Genomic DNA, 20,067 nt, shown 5'->3' on the forward strand with positions numbered 1-20,067 from the left:
GAAGGAGCTATACTCTAGAAACTACAGAACACTTATTAAAGCAATTGAAGAAGACACAAGAAGATGGGAAAACATTCCATGCTCATGGATTGGAACGATAAAATTGGAACATTGTTAAAATGTCTGTGCTGCCCAGGGCAATCTATACTTTCAAAGCCATCCTAATAAAAATACCAATGGCATTTTTCAGAGTGCTGGAACAAACAACCTTAAAATTGGTATGGAACCAGAAAGACCCAAGTCGCCAAGGAAATGTTGAGAAAGAAAAAGCTAGGGGCATCACATTGCCTGATTTCTAGCTATATTATAAAGCTGTGACTACCAAGACAGCATGGTATGGACACAAAAACAGACACATAGATCAATGGAAAGGAATAGAAGCCCAGATATGGGCCCTCAACTCTATGATCAACTAATCTGCAACAAAGCAAGAAAAAATATCCAATGGAAAAAAGACAGTCTCTTCCATAAATGGTGCTGGAAAAATTGGATAGCTATACATAGGAGAATAAAACTCCACCATTCATTTGCACTATACACAAACATAAACTCTAAATGGATTAAAGACCTCAATGTGAGACTGGAATCCATCAAAGTCCTAGAGGACAACATTGGCAGTAACCTCTTTGACATAGACCATTGCAACTTCTTTCAAGTCACATCTTCAAAGGCAAGGGAAACAAAAGTGAAAATAAACTTTTGGGACTTCATCAAGATAAAGAGCTTCTGCACAGCAAAGGAAGCAGTCAAAAAAACAAAGGGGCAACACACAGAATGGGAGAAAATATTTGCAAATGGCACTACAGACAAAGGGCTGATATCCAATATCTATAAAGAACTTCTCAAACTCAACATCCAAAAAACAAATAATCAAGTAAAAAAAAATGGGCAGAAGACATGAGCAGACACTTCAAAGAAGACATACAAATGGCTAACAGACACATGAAAAAATATTCATCATTAGCCATCAGGAAAATTCAAATCAAGACCACATTGAGAGACTACCTTTTACCAGTTAGAATGGCAAAAATTGACAAGGCAAGAAACAACAAATGTTAGAGAGGTTGTGGATAAAGGGAAGCCCTCTTACACTGTTGGTGGGAATGTAAGGTGGTACAGCCACTTTGGAAAACAGTGTGGATGTTTCTCAAAAAGTTAAAAATAGAGCTATCCTATGACCCAGAAATTGTATTTTTTATTAGTTTCAAAAGTAGAATTTAGTGATTCATCAGTTGCTTATAATACCCAGTGCTCATTCCATCAAGCACCCTCCCTAATGCCCATCATCCAGTTACCCCTACCTCCACCAACCTCTCCACCAGCAACCCTCAGTTTGTTTCCTAGAATTCAGTGTCTTTTGTAGTTTTCATCTTATTTTCTTTTTTTTCCTTCCCTTCCCCAGTGTTTATCTGGGTTTTTTTTTAATTCCACATATGAGTGAAATCATATGGTATTTGTCCTTCTCTGACTGCCTTATTTCACTTAGCATAATACCCTCTACTTCCATCCATGTCATTTCAAATGGCAAGATTTCATTCTTTTGATGGCTGAGTAATATTCTATTGTCTATATATGTGTATATATGTATGTCTCATCTTCTTTATCCATTCATCTGTCAATGGACATCTGGGTTATTTCCATATTTTGGCTACTGTGGACATTGCTGCTGTAAATATTGGGGTACATGTGCCCCTTCAAATCACTATGTTTGTATCTTTTGGATAAATATGTGGTACTGGAATTGCTGAGCCCTATGGTAGCTCTAGTTTTAACTTTTTAAAACTGTTTTCCAAAGTGGCTGCACTAGTTTGCATTCTCACCAACAGTATAAGAGGGATTCCCTTTCATTGCATCCTGGCCAACATCTGTTGTTTCCTGAGTCAATTTTAGCTGTTCTGACCAGTGTGAGGTCTCATTGTGGTTTGAATTTGTATTTCCCTGATACTGAGTGATACCGGGCATTTTTTCATGTGTCTGTCAGATATTTGCATGTCTTCTTTGGAGAAGTGTTTATGTTTTGCCCATTTCTTGACTGGATTTGTTATTTTGGGGGGTGTTGAGTTTGATGAGTTATTTATAGATTCTGGATACTACCCATTATCTGATAAGACATTGTAAATATCTTCTGTTATTCTGTAGGTTGCCTTTTAGTTTTGTTGATTGTTTCCTTTGTTATGCAAAAGATTTTATCTTGATGAAGTGCCAATGGTTCATTTTTGTCTTTATTTCTCTTACATTTGGTGATGTGTCTAGCAAGTTGCTGTGGCTGGGCTCAAAGAGGTTGTTGTCTGTGTTCTTCTCTAGGATTTTCAGGGATTCGTTTCTCACATTTAGATATTTCATCCATTTTGAGTTTAGTTTTGTGTATGGTATAAAGAAGTGGTCCAGTTTCATTGTTCTGCATGTGACTGTCTGATTTTTCCAAAACCATTTGTTGCAACAACTGTCTTTCTTTCCATTGGATATTCTTTCCCGCTTTGTCAAAGAGTAGTTTACCATAAAGTTGAGGATCCATTTCGGAGGTTTTACGATTACAACTTTGTAATACAGCTTGAAGTTCAGAATTGTGATGCCTCCAGCTTTGTTTTTTTTGTTTGTTTGTTTTGTTTTTGTTTTGTTTTGTTTTGCTTTGTGTTTTGTTTTGTTTTTTTTCCAACATTCCTTTGGTTATCCAAGGTCTTTTCTGGTTCCATAGAAATTTTAGGATTGTTTATTCCAGCTCTGTGAAAAGTGCCGATGATATTTTGATAGGGATTGCTTTGAATGTCTAGATTGCTTTGGGTAGCATAGACATTTTAATAATACTATTCTTATAATCTATGAACATGTTACATTTTTCCATTTCTTTATGTCTTCATCAATTTCATTCATAAGGTTTCTATAGTTTTGAGAGTATGGATATTTTACCGCTTTGGTTAGGTGTTTTCATAGGTATCTTACTTTTTTGGTGCATAGGTATCTTTACCTTTTTTGGTAAATAGGATTGACTCCTTGATTTCTCTTTCTTCTGCCTCATTGTTAGTGTATAGAAATACAGCTGACTTCTGTTCATTAATTTTGTATTCTACAACTTTGGTGAATTCCTTTATAAATTTAGCAAATTTTGTGGAGTCCTTTGGTTTTTCTACAGAGTATCTTGTTGTCTGTGAAGAGTGAAAGTTTGACTTTTTCCTTGTCAATGTGGATGCTTTTTATTTCTTTTTGTTGTTTGATTGCTGAGCCCAGGACCTCCATTACTGTGTTGAGAGTGGTATCCCTATAGTGGTGAGAGTGGTGAGAGTGGTAAGAGTGGGTATCCCTATAGTGCTCCTGAACTTAGGGGTAAAGCTCTGCTTTTCCCTATTGAGGATGATATTTGCTATGGGTTTTCATATATGAGTTTTATGATATTGAGGTATCTTCCTTCTATAACCATACTGTGGAGAGTTTTTATCAAGAAAGGATGCTGTATTTTGTCAAATATTTTTTCTGCATCTATTGAGGGGATCATATGGTTCTTCTCCTTTCTTTTACTAATGTGGTGTATCACAGTGATTATTCATGGATGTTGAACCACACTTGCAGCCCAGGAATAAATACATTTCATGGTGAATAATCCTTTTATTGTACTGTTGGATCCTATTAGCTAGTATAATAGTGGGAAATTTTGTAACCATTTTGATCTGTAAGTCTACTTTTAGTGGGGTCGTTGTCTGGTGTTAGGATTAAGATAATGCTGACCTCATAGAATGAGTTTGACAATTTTCCTTCCCTTTCTATTTTTTGAAACAATTTCCGAGGAATAGGTACTAATTCATCATTAAATATTGGGTAGAATTGCACTGGAAGGCCATTTAGCCCCAGACTCTTATTCATAGGTCAACATTTTATTACTGATTTAATTATTCTGCTGGTTATGGGTCTGTTCAGGTTTTCTATTTTTTTATGTTTCAGTGTTAGTAGTTTTCTATTTCTAGGAATGCATCCTTTTCTTCCAGATTGCCTAATTTTTTGGCATATATTTTCTCATAATATTCTCTTATAATTATTTGTATTCCTTAGGTGTTGGTAGTGGTTGTTTTCCTTTTTCATTCATGATTTTATTTCTTTGTGTCCTTTCTCTTTTCTTTTTGATAAGTCTTTTTGATAAATAGGGTTTATCAATCTTATTGATTCTTTCCAAAAATCAGCTCCTCATTTCATTGATCTGTTCTATTGTTGTTTTAAAATTTCCATATCATTGATTTAGTTCTCTTTTCTGATAAATTTAAGCTTTACTTGAGGCATCTGGGTGGCTCAGTGGGTTAAAGCCTCTGCCTTTGGCTCAGGTCATGATCCCAGAGTCCTGGGATTGAGTCCAGCATCAGGCTCTCTGCTCGACAGGGGACCTGCTTCTCCCTCTTCTTCTCTGCCTGACTCTCTGCCTACTTGTGATCTCTGTCTATCAAATAAATAAATAAAATCTTTTTAAGAAATTAAGCTTTACTTGATGTTCTTTTTCCAACTCTTTTAAGTTTAAGTTTAGGTTGTATATTTGAGATTTTCTTATATCTTGAGAAAAGCCTGTATTGTTATATACTTTCTCTCTTAGGACCCACTTTGCTGCACAAGTTCTGAACTGTCATGTTTTCTTTTTCATTTGCTCCCATTTTTTTTTAAGTTTTTCTTCAATTTGCTGGTTGATCCATTTGTTCTTTAGTAGAATGCTCTTCAACCTCCATGTATTCCTTCATTTTTTGTATTTAGGTTGACGTCCAAGTTTTAAAGCATTATGATATGAAAATATGCATTGTATGTAGATGTAGAATCTCAATCTTTCTGTATCTGTTGATACCTGATTTGTGATCCAGTATGTGATCTATTCTGGAGAATGTTCCATGTGCACTCAAGAAGAATGTGTATTCTGCTGATTAGTATAAAATGCCCTTAAAATATCTGTTAAGTCCATCTGGTCCAGGGTGTTGTTCAAAGCCCTTGTTTCCTTGTTGATCTTCTGCTTAGATGATTTGTCCATTGCTGTGAGTGGGGTGTTAAAATCACCTATTATTTTTGTATTAACAATGAGCTTCTTTAGTTTTGTTATTAATTGGTATATATAGTTGCCTGCTTCAAAGTTAGGGGCATAAATATTTACAATTGTTAGACTTTTTTTTGGATAGATCCTTTTCTTATGATAGTGTTCTTCATCTCTTATTACAGTCTCTTTGGTTTAAATTCTAGTTTGATGTAAGGATTGCTACTCCAGTTTTATTTTGATGTCCATTAGTTTGAAAAATTGTTTTCCACTCCCTCATTTTCAACCTGGAGGTGTACTTGGGTTGAAAATGAGTCCTTTGCAAACAGCATACCAATGGGTCTTGTGGGGATTTTTTGTTTGTTTCTCTTATCCATTCTGATATCTTATGTCTTTTAACTGGAGCATTTAGTCCATTTACACTCAAAGTAATTATTGAAAGATAGGAATTTAGCACCATTATATTACCTGTAAATCACTGTTTCTGTAGATTGTTTCTGTTCCTTTCTGGTTATTGTTACTTTGGAGCTCTCTTTCCACTCAGAGGATCCCCTTAATATTTCTTACAGGGCTTGTTTAGTATTCACAAATTTGTTTAGTTTTTGTTTGTCCTGTAAACTCTTTACCTCTCCTTCTATTCCAAATGACAACCTTCCTGGATAAAATATTCTTGGCTGTATGTTTTTCCCATTTAGCACAGTCAATATGTCATGCCAGTCCCTTCTAACCTGCCTGGTCTCTATGCATGGGTCGGCTGCCAGCCTTATGTGTCTACCTTTGTAGGTTAAGGACCTCTTGTCTCAAACAGCTTTTAAGATTTTTCTCTTTATCTTTGAAATATGCAAGCCTCACTATTATATGTTGAGGTATCAACCTATTTTTATTGATTTTGAGGGGGTTCTCTGTTCTTTCTGGATGGAATGTTTGTTTCCTTCCCCCCACTAGGGAAATTCTCAGCTATAACTTATTCAAATAAACCTTCTGCTTCTCTCTCTCTCTCTTCATCTTCTGGGACCTCTATCATACAGATATTATTTCACTTTATGGAATTGTTGAGTTCTCAAAGTCTCCTTTTCATGATCCAGTAGTTCTCTTTTTCTCTTCTGTTCAGTTTCCTTGTTTTCCATCATTTTATCTTCTATATCACTGACTCTCTTCTGCCTCATTTATCCTCACTTTTAGAGCCTCTTTTTGGGCCTGCATCTCAGTAATAGCATTTTTAATTTTGATTTGATGATATTTTACTTCCTATTTCTACAGTAATGAATTCCTATGCTTCTTTCAAGCCCCACTGTATGTTTATAAATGTTTTAAATTTTGTTCACACATCTTACTTATATCCAAATTGATTAAGTCCCTGGCAGTGAGTATTACCTATTGCTCTTTCTTTTATGCTGAATCTCTCCATCTTGTCATTTTGTCCAGAAAAAAATAGAACAAAGTGAAAAGACAACAATAACAACAGCAACAACAGAAGGGGGAAAAAAGCATACAAAAACAAAACAAACAAAAAACAAGAAACAAAATAGAAAAAAAACAAAGAAATAGATTTTAGGTGTGTCTTGGTCTGCTTATTATAAGAAATTAGATCCCAAAATAAGAAAGGAAGAAAAATGTATTTATATACAAAAATAAAATGAAAGGAAATGAAAAATAAATCATACATATAAAACATACATAAATAAAAATTTTAAAAGAATTAAAAAATAATTTAAAAATAAGAAACTAGCTAGCAAAAATAAAACTGATAGACTAAAGAATAAAAAAACAAAAACAAACAAACAAAAAATCTATGAATGCTATATATGTTTTTCCCAAGAGCTAAAGTTTTGCAGTTCTCTGAGATCAGTAAACTTAATAGTACCCAGTTGTTCCTGAGGGTCTTCTGGGGAAGGGGCCTATTGCACTGATTCTCAGGTGCCATTGAACTTACAAAAATGTGCCTCCTTTGCCGGGGGACAGGCTCAGTTTAAGTGGCTCTGGATTCCACCATGTAGTACTATTTTGCTGTCTGAAGGCTTTCAACACCAATTGGCAGGATAAAAATGGTGATACCCTGCTCTCTAGACCCAGATCTGAAAGTGTACACCTCCCCACTCTTCAGTGTGCCCTGACTGAAAAGCAGTTCACTCTTGTCTCCCTGGTTTCCCTCAAAACTCTGTGTTCACCCAGCCTGTTACCAAGCTTTTTTACCTCAGACACACAACTGAGATTCAAGAGTCCAAATTCTGTGGCGTCCTAGAGTGAACCTACACTGTTCCTCCTGGGAGTTGAAGGATCTTGCCATGCTTCTGTCTTTTGCTGGGCCCTGCCAGGGAGCAATTATATGACCATGCAGTGGTTCATAGTTTATGGCAACACAGAGCAAAAAGCCAACACCTGGACTCACTATTTTTAGCTTGCTTCCCTGCTCCAATATCTGTGAACTGTGCCACATTCAGGCACTCCCATTCTTCCTGTGATCTCAGGGATCCTGAGACCACACTGTCCCACCTAGGATTCTACCCCTCCATACCACGTCAGTGCCTTTAAGCCAGGGACATACCCCACTGTAGCAGACTTCTTTTTTTTTTTTTTAACTTTTTAAATTTAAATTCAATTAATTGACATATACTGTATTATTGGCTTCAGAGGTACAAGCTTGTGACTTCTCAGGCTTATATAATACACAATACTCTTACATCACATGTCCCCCTTAATGTCCACCATCCAGTTACCCCAACTCTTCATCCACCTCTCTTCCAGCAACCCCTATAGCAGACTTCTAAAAGTTCCAATTTTTCCCTCTGCTGCTTATAATACTTTGCAGTAGCTCCTTAAGCCAGCTCCCTTCCATCTGCCATATCCTCCAGTATATCACCCTGGATTCAAGTCTTTATACCTCTTGCCTTCCAAAAAGTGGTGGATTTGTAGAGTCGTGGCATTTCTTTTCTCAGATCTCTATTTGATTCCACAGGTATTCAGAATGATTTGATAACTATCTTGCTGAATTTCAGGAACCAGATGAATTTAGGGTCCCCTACTTCACCATCTTAACTCTCCCCAATTTTATGTGTGTTTTATCATGGTTTTAAAAATTAGTAAAAGAAAATGGTGGGCAAAAATTTATTACTAATAGTGGCTTCCCACTGTCAGATTTTGGGGCTTTGTTGTAGAATTTTAGATTATTTGCTTAGTCATATTTTATTGCAGTATGAATTTGTTTTCCTACTGAAAAATGACTAAAATGATGGAGCTTGGAAGCAGAAGTCACTTTGGTTGCACCAAAAACGTATGCCCATAAGTCTTTGATTTTGAGAAGAGTTAAAACAAACAAACAAACAAACAAACAAAACAGCTATGCCACTTTTCTTCCTTTCTACTCCACCCCATGTCCCAGGGTCAATATACTTCTCAAACATAAGAGCATAAATGTTGGGAAATTATTCCTATTATCTTGCTAGACCATGTAAATGAGTTTAAAAAATTATTTAATTTTAGTCAGCCAGTATACTCTGATCTTGCCTTATAAACCACCATTTACTCTCACAGTGCCTGGCAAAAAATAGGCACTCAGTAACTGTTTCATTTTGTTTTCAATGGACATATGGTGTTTGCCCTTTCTGAACTCAAGAAAAGAAATAAGCAGACAATTAGGTTTAAATACATTTTAAAGAAACAATATGGTACATGGCCCCATGACTAGACAGTATTGGTTTCAGTTCCTGATTCTGCCATTTACTATCTGTGTAACCCTAAGCAATTCACTTAACTTCCTGATCTTCATTTCCCTCTGGTGTAAATGATTACATTAATAATAAACAATGTCCATAAAATGAAGTTTAAAAGCCTGCATATCTTCTAGTAATGATCTAAGCATTTGTCCCAGGACCTCAATTATTGTAGCTGATAGTTTTTGTCCCTGGATAATAGCAAGGATCAATTCTAGGAGCAATTCTAGAGACAGAAATCCTTGAAAATACCTCTCTGGAAAGGTAGATTCAAAACTGGTCTCCCAAAGGGAAGCTGAAGAACTTTTCTCCCTCGGTCCACAGTTTTTTAGAGTGATGAGGTATCAAGATGAATTCCTATAAAACTAAGAGCAATTAAGACATGTCATTATTTTACTGAGGACTTACAGGTAGTGATTAATCATATATTTTTAGAAATTGCTTCAATATAGTTTTTGTTAATTATTAAATTAAAATTTATATAGTTTCTATAAAATATGCATATAAAAGAGGCAAGGAGTTATCCATGATCTATATCCATGGTAGTTTTTAGAGGACTCTTTTAGTATAAGAACCCCTGACTCAACCACCATAAGTATAGTTGAAATGTGATATTTGCTTTTGTTGGGAGTGCTGATTTCCCACTTGTAGAGTTTATATTCAATATGGTGTTAATAAGAACAGTTTACCAAACTCTCTATGGAATCTGCCTTCCTACTCAAATCAGTGCCAAGTATAAAACTCCTGCATTTGCTTCCTTGGGGCACTGTAACAAAGTACTACAGACTTTAGGTGGCATGAAACAATAGAATTTTCTTCTCTCACAGTGTGGTCAGAAGTCCAAAGACAGTAAAACAGAAAAGAGCTAGCAGGGCCACCCTCCACTGGGAAGATGTAGCGGAGAATTCTCTCTTGCCTTTTCTAGTTTCTGATGGCTCCTCGGGTTTCTTGGCTCATGGTAGCATAACTCCAATCTCTGCTTCTGTTGGACATGACCTTTCTTGTATCCCTGTGGCATTCTCTCTTCTTAGAAGGGCATCAGTCATTGGATTTGGGCATACTCTAAATCCAGGATGATTTTATCTCAAGATTCTCTTTCATATCCTAGTAATGTCTATAAAGACTCTATTTTCAAATAAGGTAACATTTTGATGTTTGGGATGCACACGAGTTTTTCAACGGGGAGACACTATTCAACCCACTACACCTCCTTCCCTTTTAACTAATTTTCATTTGATCAATGATGCTTATGGTCTATTTAGGGACAAGAGCATCTATAGCTAATTGCTGGGTTTATTAGAAAAGGAAATACAGCCACCAGGAACCAACCAGAAGCATGGACCAACAGAAATTCTATCTCATCCCCCATGTTAGAGAAAAAAAGATCGAGACATGAAGACATGAAATATGCTTTGAAGGTCTGTGTCTTCCTGTAGCTTCTATATGTTTCAATCTTTTACTTTGATCTTTTGTTATAGCTTCATTTTTACTTTTAGTGAAAGTCAATAGGTTTTTTTTTCTTTGACTTTCCATTATTATTTTTGTATCCACTATTTTGTGCGTATGTGTGTGTGTATAAATTTTTTCCTAGGCAGAAAAAATACCAAAATTTAAAAATTAGGTCAATAGAACTGACTTTATTAAATACTAACTATTTGTCCAGGCACAGAGCTAACAAATAAGAATAATGAGTAAAGGCTCTTCTTGTTCTTAAGGTATTCAAAGACTACAAAGGAGCCTAAAACTGCAGTAAAACAAATAAACACAAACCATGGGAATATTTCACTCTACAAAGCTCTTCTATCTTCACCAATTGTGATGGCTCTGGGGTAATTGGAATTTTGTAGAAGAAACTGCAAGGAGGTCATTGCTGTACCACCTGTGTCACTGTGTCTGCCCAGAACTACAGGAAACAAGGGTCCCCCCTTCAGAGCAGACTCTGACCACAAAGAGTCTTTGTCTATCTTTCTCTGCTCCAAATATTCCTCAAAATATATTTCACTCTTTGTGAATCTGCTTTTGGAGACAAGTCTTCCCAGTTTGGGGCCATGTCAATGTGTAAGAAACAAGATTTTAATAATTATAGATGTATTCTTTCATTTTTGTTATCTTATCATTAAATAAAGCTGCTGTCTTCCTTGGCCTTCAGAGTCAATGCTTTGTCTGCATGCAAATACCTCATTGTGTTGGATTCTTTCTACAAACCACAGTGCTCATTTCTCTTGCATATTGGACCTTCTATGATTCTCCACATAAAAGGACACTGCAGAACAGAGCTTTCTCTCTCAGCAGGACTTGGCTGGTCTAGTTTTCCTTCTTGCTTTGCTCAATTGTATTCCAGTGTGTCAAATCTCAGATGCATCAGAGGATTTGTCTTTCCTCCTATGCCTTTAATTGTGCTTTATTCCTGCTGTTATTTTCCATTTAACTTCTTAGGCTTCTTACTTTCATAATGTATTTTTGGACTTCATTTGGGTAAGGAGATATAATGGAAATGAAGTGAGAAGGAAATGAACTTTAGCACTCTGGATCAGGTCTTATTTGTCTATTATTACACATTTGTTTTTGTGCCTTTCAAACACTATTATTTTTATACCCATGAGCCCTGAATAATAAGTTGTTAAGTACTTTATATTGATGAATTGTACTTTCATGAATATGGTGCTAAAGCAAATTCTATGGTAAAGAATTAACAGTAATTAAGCCACTTAAAAAAATCTGTTTATAATTATAGCTAAGAACCACTGAGGGTGCTTCTTATAAATCTGGTCCCTTTTGCAGACCTTCTCAGAGGATTAAAGATTATTCAAGTTTCCACTCAACTGCTATTTTCCCCCATTTTCCTCCACACAAACTACATATTTAAAAAATAATAATAATAAGACCAGAAATTTACTCTCACATTTATTAATGCTATGCATTCTAAGAATGGTACAAAGACAGGGGTGAAGATTACAACAGCAAAACTTACTCTTTGGATGGACTTATGAAGGGGCTATTTCCTCACAGACTATGAGAAATTGAGTATGTGCATTATCAACAAACTAGATTCATCCACCCACATGAGCATTGGATGGGGTTGAATTCTCTATTTTATTCCCTTTGCTCTTTAATGCAGGTGCCATTTTGACTGTAGGAGCCAAAAGCTCTGTCTCCTGTCCACCATATTTGGTAGAGTATCATCATTAGACAAAGCCAATGACAATAGACTATGTCCTCTAGTGTTTATGCATATGTCAGAAGGAGAGAAATTATAATTTCAGAATCCAGACTTTGAAGGCAAGTAAACCAGAGCCTTAAATTTAATCCCAGCCCCCCATAACTATATGATTTCCAGGAAGTTTCTGAAAATGCTGGAGCTTTGGCTTGGTAAAATACAAAGTAGGAATAATCATTTCACCCACAAGTATCAAGTCCTGCTGGGGAGAGTTGGCATGCTAAAAAGAGAAACATTAAAAATCAGCAGTAAGAAAATGGCCTGATTAAAAAATAGGCTTAACAGATACTTTGCCAGAGAAGATATACAGCTAGTAAATAAGCATATGAAAAGATGGCCTACATCATATGTCATCAGGGAAAAAATTCAAATTAAAACAATGAGATGCCACTACATACCTATTAGAATGTCTGAAACATGGAACACTAACAACACCAAATGCTGGTGAGGATGTGGAGCAAAGAAACTTATTCATTTCTAGTAGAAATGTAAAATGGTCCAGCCACCTTGGAAGACAGTTTGGTGGCTTCTTACAAAACTAAACATCTTCTTACCATATAATCCAGCAACCACATTCCCTAGGATTTACCCCCAAAACCTGAAAATGCATGTTTACCCCAAAACCTGCACATGGGGATGCACTTGGATGGCTCAGTCAGTTAAGCATCTGCCTCCAGCTCAGGTCATGATCTTGGGGTCCTGGGATCCAGCCCTACATCAGGCTCCCTGCTCAGCAGGGAACATGCTTCTCCCTCTTTCTCTGTGTGTGCACTCTCTCTCTGTCTCACATAAAAAAACTAAATCTTTAAAAAAAAAAAAAACCTGCACATAGATATTTATAGCAGCTTATTCATAAATGCTAAAACTTGGAAGTGACTAAAGTGTCCTTCAGTAAGTGAATGGATAAATGTGGTACAGACAATGGAATATTATTCAATGTTAAAAAGGAATGAGCTATCAAGCTGTGAAAAGGCATAGAGGAAACTTGAATGCATGTTACTAAGTGAAAAAGGCCAGTAGGAATTGACTACATGTTGTATAACTCCAGCTATGTGACATTGTGGTAAAAGCCAAACTGTGAAGACGTAAAAAAATCAGCAGTTTCCAGGGTGAGGGATGAATAAGCAAGGCACATAGGATTTTAGGGCAGTGAAAAAAAAATTCATATCATAATGATGGATAAATGTCATTACACATTTGTCCAAACACATAGACTATATGACACCAAGAATGAAACCTAATAAACTGTAGATTTTGTGTAATAATGCTGTGTCAGTGTAGGTTCATCCATTATAACATATGTACAAATCGGGAGGGGATGTTGATAATGAGAGAGGCTATGCATATGTGGGAGCAGGGGATGTATGGGAAATCTCTGTGCTATCCTCTTATTCTGCTGTAAATTTAAACCTGCTTTAAAAAAAAACTAAAAAAGATTCTTCTTAAGAGCAATTGAAGAAAGTTTAAAGAAGAGTTCATTTAGGGTATAGACAGAGTTAAAAGAACCTACCAGGAGTAGTGAGGCACCCAGGGACTAGCAGTGGTAAAACCCATTATTCCTCAGGCCTGTGAAGGCAGGGGAGGTGGCAGCTCCTACTGGAACTTACATATAGGAGAAACTGCCCAGCAAAGAGCCATTGTGGGGGATGCTTCCACTGCCAAATCACTGGATGGTGGGGGTAGAATATATGCCTCTAAGTCTCTTTCCTTCTAATCAATCCCCTGGCAGTGTGCTCCATTGACTGTATTCAACAAAAAGAAGACAAAAAATGACAGAAGAGGTCAATGAAGTCAGGTTTCTGGACACAAATTCTGGACAGAAAATGATGAAGAGAAGAAAAAAAAAGTGATGAAGAATGGATGTGGAGGAGCAGATGTAGAATTTTCAGTGTCTCCCCATATTAAAGCTTGTTGTTTGTCCAGTATCCCTTCTTTTGAGTAAACAGTCCTCTGCACTCAGTAAATTAATGGGGCTCATTCTGTTATGGCTGGAATAATAACAATCTACCTCACATGACCAGGACCAATCAGAGAATTTCATTCTCCTTAGAACTCTAGTAAATCAATCAGACTAAACCTTGGGATTTAATACAGAATTGCTGAAAAAGAGGACTCTTTTTCATTTCATTCATAAACCTCAAGGACATAGACTCATGCCAAGCAATAATCATCTTTCTGGTTATATGGTCTAATTATATCATATCATATTATATATTTTATTTTATTTATTATATGGTGCCATACATATATATTGGCCTGACAATGAAAACAATGCAGAGAGAACTCAGAAGATTCTAGAAAGGGAGAGAAAAGATAGATCCATGATAACTTCGTCTGAAGTTCTGGTTCTAATTATACCTGAAGATTCATTTTTTAAAATTCCAGTTATATGCATCTTTAATTTCCTGTGTTGGAAGAGTTGAAAAGGCAAATAAGGAAGTGTGAAGCATCCACTGCTTGGCATTATCAGGAACTCTCTGTCTTGCCCAAATTGGGATCCAAAGGAAGGCTTTGGCACTACCATATTTCCAGCAGAACTTGGAACCATGAAGAAGGAGCTGCCCAGAGAATGCTGAGTCTGCCAGACTGGAACCATGGCAGAGACACCACTACAAGAGCTGAAGCCAGAAAGGAAATATGACTATTATGGAGCTACTGCCTCAGCCCAGACTGAGAAGAAATATCCTGACTTCTCCTTTCCTTCCATCCTTTGATTTCAGTGCCCCTCTTCCCCCCATTAGTTGAACCTACCTTGTAGCCATTTGGTAAAGGGAGCCTAAGGAATTTGGTTTATGAAGGTAAGACTGCAATTCATAGCAGCGCAGGAGAGGGGCAGGGATAGCTTTGAGAGGAAACAAAACGAATGACCAACACCAGTGGTTAGGACATAGCAGTCTTCTTTTCCTCTTTCCCATCAAAATGCCTTACAAACTTTGGTAAAGGATGCATGGCTTGATTTTGTTCTCAAAGTCCAGAGAATGGCAATCAAGTTATTTTCTGTTTGGGGACTTCAGTGAGTTACTATTAAGAAAAGGCTACTTCAGCTGATCCTTCAGTTCATTGAAAATATAACCATAGTTTGTGGGTAAGAAATAACGTGACAGAGTAATGTGAATATAAATTATATTCCAGTCACATTAGATGACTTGTTCTTCTTCATTTCTGTGTATTTTCCTGCCCTTGCTGATGATACCCCTCTTCCATCCTTACCATCCTCTTCCTCATCTCTCTTTATTGAAATCTTACCTTCACATCACAAAAGAAGTGCTATTCCTTTAAGAAACTCACACTGGTTTGTCCAAACTTCATTTTATCTTTTCCTTCTTAAACCTTTTGTATCACTCATTGCTTTTAATAAAATCAATCTTGTATTTTAGATATTGAAACTTCTGTCTCATCCTTTGATAATAGACTATGGTCCTCTTAGGGCAAAGAGTATATCCCACAACTTTGTATCCTTCATGGAAAGTTTGAATGGTCCCTTGTCCATACTAGTTTCTTAGTAAAAGTATGTTGTAATAGATGGATATCTGGAACAGTAATAGAAACCTAGATTCTAATATTTTCTAGACCAGATTAGGGTAACTTGTGGAAATACATTGCTCAGTGTTCTCATATGCACAATGAGAATAGCTTAGATTAATTTGGAGGTCCCTCTTGGTGCTTACTTCGGTCCCTAATTTCAATTGGAAGGTAGAGGATTAAATTTGTAAGTGGAAATTGTATAATTCTGCTCATAATTTCTACTTTGGGAAAGCTAAAATTCCATATCTCACTTTTGCTGGATTATTTCTCTAGAGTTTCCTTGTGGCTAAATATCCACACATCACAAAGAAATGGAAATGTTCCATGATCCCCACTCTACTTCTGCTTTTCTTATGACTTTACCTTGGTGATTGCCCATTTTGCATCCCCAAAACACCCTATTTTATAAACATTTTGTGAGATGTGAGATAAAGAAACAAAAGGTAACAAAATATTACATTCTATAAAGGGATACTTCTAATGCATCCACAAAAATTTCAAGTTCATAAATGCTGGTATGTCAATTATGAAGGTAAAATACTATCTATATTATACATGTGATATGGTGGATGCTATTGGAATGGCTTTGGCATATTTATTAACATTATTTTTATGAAAATAGATTTAAAAAATGTCTGGTGTAAGCAGTCACATGAAAGTGGATAAATACAAAAGCAAGCATAAAAGTATTCAGCAGAGAATTTTGAGCCTGAACAATCAAGTTTCAGGCAAATCTTGTGTGGTTCATAATTTTAGCCCTTTATTATGCAAAGCTGCCAATTCAATTTTACAATGCAAAGAAATGTTTGGCATGATTATCAAGTTATATTTACTGTTCTGTGGATCTACTAAAAGATGCAGTATCTTGAAAGAGTCTGTTCAAATTACCTCTGAACATACTTTTAGATCCTCAATGGTAAGCAAAAGTTGACAGAGTAAAATGTATTATTCTTAACCAGCATCAGCATGTAAGACTTTAGAAAAACTGGTAGAGCATATAATGATTCAGTTGCAGAACTAGACAAATGATTTCCAAATCAACAAATTCAGAGAAGATGCTGATCCTAGTTGAATTGCCACACATTGGCATTTCCTTTGACATGTGTCTTGGTGGAAAAATCTCTTCTAGAAGTTTTCTCACCCATCAGAATAAAGTGGTTGTTATTTCGAATCCTGCCTGCTGAAAAATCAGGAACTCATGCTAAATCCAATGAGAGGTTTGAGTGCAAGTTTAAGAAACTGGAAAAGACCTAAATTCTGGACCTTCATTCCCCTTGTAGCTTCTTTCTCCCTCTGCAGCTTCTCCCTCTACAGCTCCCCCATCTCCCTTTTCCTTGAAGAGCTGTCCTTGTTTACTGAATGCTATTCCTCTCTCCTTCTCTCTGCTTAATGTACTCTATTTAAGTTTTTTTCCCCATCTCTCCACCAAAACTGTTTCTCATCAGTATCAATGACTTCCATGCAATGGATGCCAGCATTACAGTCACAATCCTATGTAACTTGATATAACAGCATGAAACTTAACTGATTAGTCCCTGTACCTTGAAGCATTTTCTCTTGTCTTCTAGGACTCCACAATTATAGTTTTCCTTCTCTCCCTGGATCCTTGTCGCCCCCCCCCCCAAAGGTCTTTTGCTGGTTTCTCTTCTTTGTTTTGACAAAAAAGTACTTCCTGGCTCAGTCCTTGAACATCTTCTCCTATCTCTCTGTCTATCTATCTATCATCTATCTATCTATTTATCTATCTATCTATCTATCTATCTATCATCTTCACTGCCTTCATGAGTTGATCTGGTCTTGTGACAACCTTTTAATGTATAACTTTACTCTAGACCTAGATCTTTACTCTAGACCTCTTCCCAGAAATATGGAATCAGTGATCCATCTGTTGTTTTCTTCTCTTGGATATTCCATCGCTTTCTCAAACTTCACATATTTAGAACCAGACTTCAGATATTCACCCCACCCTCACCAAACCTGCTTCTTCACAGCCTCCTCCACTCAGTTTATGCCTCTAGTCAGTACTGGGACTAGGGTGAAGCAGATTAATTGCTTAGACACAAAATTTAAGACATTTAGAGAATCATGCAAGTGCCAACCCTGCTTTTGCAGGACCCTAAGTATAAGTGCCTCCTTAAATTTGGTACCCTCAGCCCTTCATTCACCTCATCCTAATCCTATCCTGCTTCTACATGTTCAATCTAAAAACCTCAGCATTGTCCTCTATGGCTCTGTTTCTCTTACTTCTAGGCCCAATATATGAGGAAATCCTGTTGGCTTTACACTTAGAAAGAGAGCGATGTCCCAGGTCTGCTCTTAAATGGAAAGCCGCCAGGAAGAGGCAGCAATGGTCTCCCAGGACAAGTTTTAGACAACTCACAGCTGCCAGGAGGAAAAACTGGCCCTAAGAGTTGCGATGGCCTTGGACATTGGCAGTCATGGGATTGGGGTCCTGGGTTTCCATCTTGAAACCCTTGCCAACTGGGGCTCTCAAGGACCTAGAAGCCTATAGATTTGCAGTTTGCACAGGTACAGGTCACTTCCTTTATGGTCTTGGGCAGTCCCTGTCCTATCAACCTGCTGGTTCCACCATACCTGGCCAGGTTTCTGGGTCAAGTAATAGGAGGGAGAGTTATGCACAAATATGGAGTTTGTATGATAGGTGGTGTGAGCCAGTCTCCTTACAGAGAAGTCTGGGTTGAGGGGTATGTATTACCTGCACAACCCAGGTGTTACTCCTCCCAGGAGTCTCTGTTGGCCCACTAGAAGTTTTTTTTTTTTTTTAATTTCTTATTTAAATTAAATTTAATTAATATATACAGTATTATCAGTTTCAGAAATAGAATTTAGGGATTCATCAGTTACATCTACCAATGCTCATTACAGTAAGTACCCTCCTTAATGTCCATCACCCAATTATCCCATTCCTCCCACCTACCATCCCTACAGTAACCCTGTTTGTTTCCTATAGCTAAGAGTCTCTTATAGTTTGCTTCTGTGTTTTCAATCCTATTTTGTTTTTCTTCAGTAGATTTTTTATTATCCCTGGAAATCATCCTTCCACTGAGAGGTGTGGTCAGGTCCTTGGCCTGATTCTGCTGTTCTGAGCTTTCCCTGATGCCCAACATACCCCAGCCCATCCTGTGCCTGCCCCTTCATGTGAACTTACAAGCACTCTCCCCAGATACCAGCTTGCACCCTGCAAGCTCCAACTGTGCCATTTTCTTTCCTGGGAAACCCTACACTCCACCTGCCCAGATAAGGCCCTGTTGGAGGTCAGTAGGCATGTCCCCAAGGATATGTGTGGCATACTTCCTTTCAGGCATTTGTAAAACCTGCTTCTCCTTCCCTTTGAAATTAGGCATGACTATGTGACTTATTCTAGACCATGTATTATGCTGGATATGATGTGTGCCATTTCTGGCCAACACATTCAATTGTCAGTTAAGATGTTCTAGAAATTTCTTCCCCTACTGCCACAATTGGAGATGCTCCAGGTGGTAGAACTTCCATCACCCTGACCCCTGGAAGAAGGATAATATAGAACAAAACCCTCAAGAAATGCAATGGTCTTGTAGTACAATCTAGAAATAAATCTTGGAGCTTTAAAGCTAAGATTTCAGTATTTGTACCCTAGCATAGCATAACCTGTCAAGATTAATATAACCAGGTTACTTAAAACTTGGAAGGCAAGATGGTTAAATAACAAATTTTATAAAACAGAATAAATAATGAAAATAATATCTAAGTTTCCATGAAATATCCAAACTTTGAGAAACATGCTTTCAATTACTTAGTGGGAAACACATGCACACACATATATTCCTGATATGCCTTAGTGGATTTATTTCAAACAGCAAATAGTCTGTTGGTTTTTATTAGATAACTGTAATTATGTTTGTAGTTACACATCTACCAAGTATGAGCCTTATCATGCTTGTTCCTTCTTAGGCAGCATGAACAATACTTATCTATTGGCCGTGAATTGAACTTTGAGGATTAAGGCCAAGTGAATAGTAGTGTTTATAAAATGGAACATCAAGGTGTTTCATCCAATTATTGAAGAAGTAGTTACAAATCTCAAAAATAAAGGAGTGATTTTGTTTCATATATTTAAATACTATGCTTCACCTAAAAAGAGGAAATAAAAATTCTGAGATTATTCCTTCCTAAGGAAGGAAACTAGCAAAAGGTAAATGCTTTGTTTCAGGGGCTATTTTTTTCCCCTCTGCTAACAGTGACATACACAAATACAAGTAAAAACCACTGTATTACAACTTGATTACTACCATCTCTGTTATTCAGGTTAAAGAATGAAGGCAGAAATGATATCACTTGCCATCCATGCTGTAGCCTGTGTTTGATGTAGTCAGAGCCCAGGGCCTATCTGTCCATGTGCCCAGATTACTCTTTCCCACTTTCCAAAAGGAATGACCTTCCAGAAATGTCACAAGTACCAACTCCTCTGTAGAGCTGTCCTGTCTTCCTAGGAAAATAAATTGCTGTTTTCTTTATCATGGTAATTATATTGGATACATAATTATGGTACTCATCAGGCTGGCTAATTCTTTGTTTATATATCTGTCTCCCTGACTCAACTGTGGCCTTTTCAAGGGCAAGTG

General features: G+C 36.9%; 1 long non-coding RNA gene across 2 annotated transcripts in view; it reads right to left on the reverse strand.

Moving 5' to 3' along the window:
• The window catches only part of LOC132013052 (uncharacterized), a 70,605-nt gene that overhangs the window by 23,042 nt on the left and 27,496 nt on the right, over positions 1–20,067 (reverse strand). Inside the window, exon 2 of one of the 2 annotated variants that reach the window (XR_009402861.1) lies at positions 8,956–9,068. The exons of the other annotated variant lie outside the window; for it this stretch is intronic. This is a non-coding gene — a long non-coding RNA (uncharacterized LOC132013052). The remainder of the gene's footprint in view (positions 1–8,955; positions 9,069–20,067) is intronic. 2 annotated transcript variants of the gene reach the window in all.

The sequence above is a fragment of the Mustela nigripes genome, chromosome 3, assembly GCF_022355385.1.
Source record: "Mustela nigripes isolate SB6536 chromosome 3, MUSNIG.SB6536, whole genome shotgun sequence".
Classification (NCBI taxonomy): Eukaryota; Metazoa; Chordata; class Mammalia; order Carnivora; family Mustelidae; genus Mustela; species Mustela nigripes.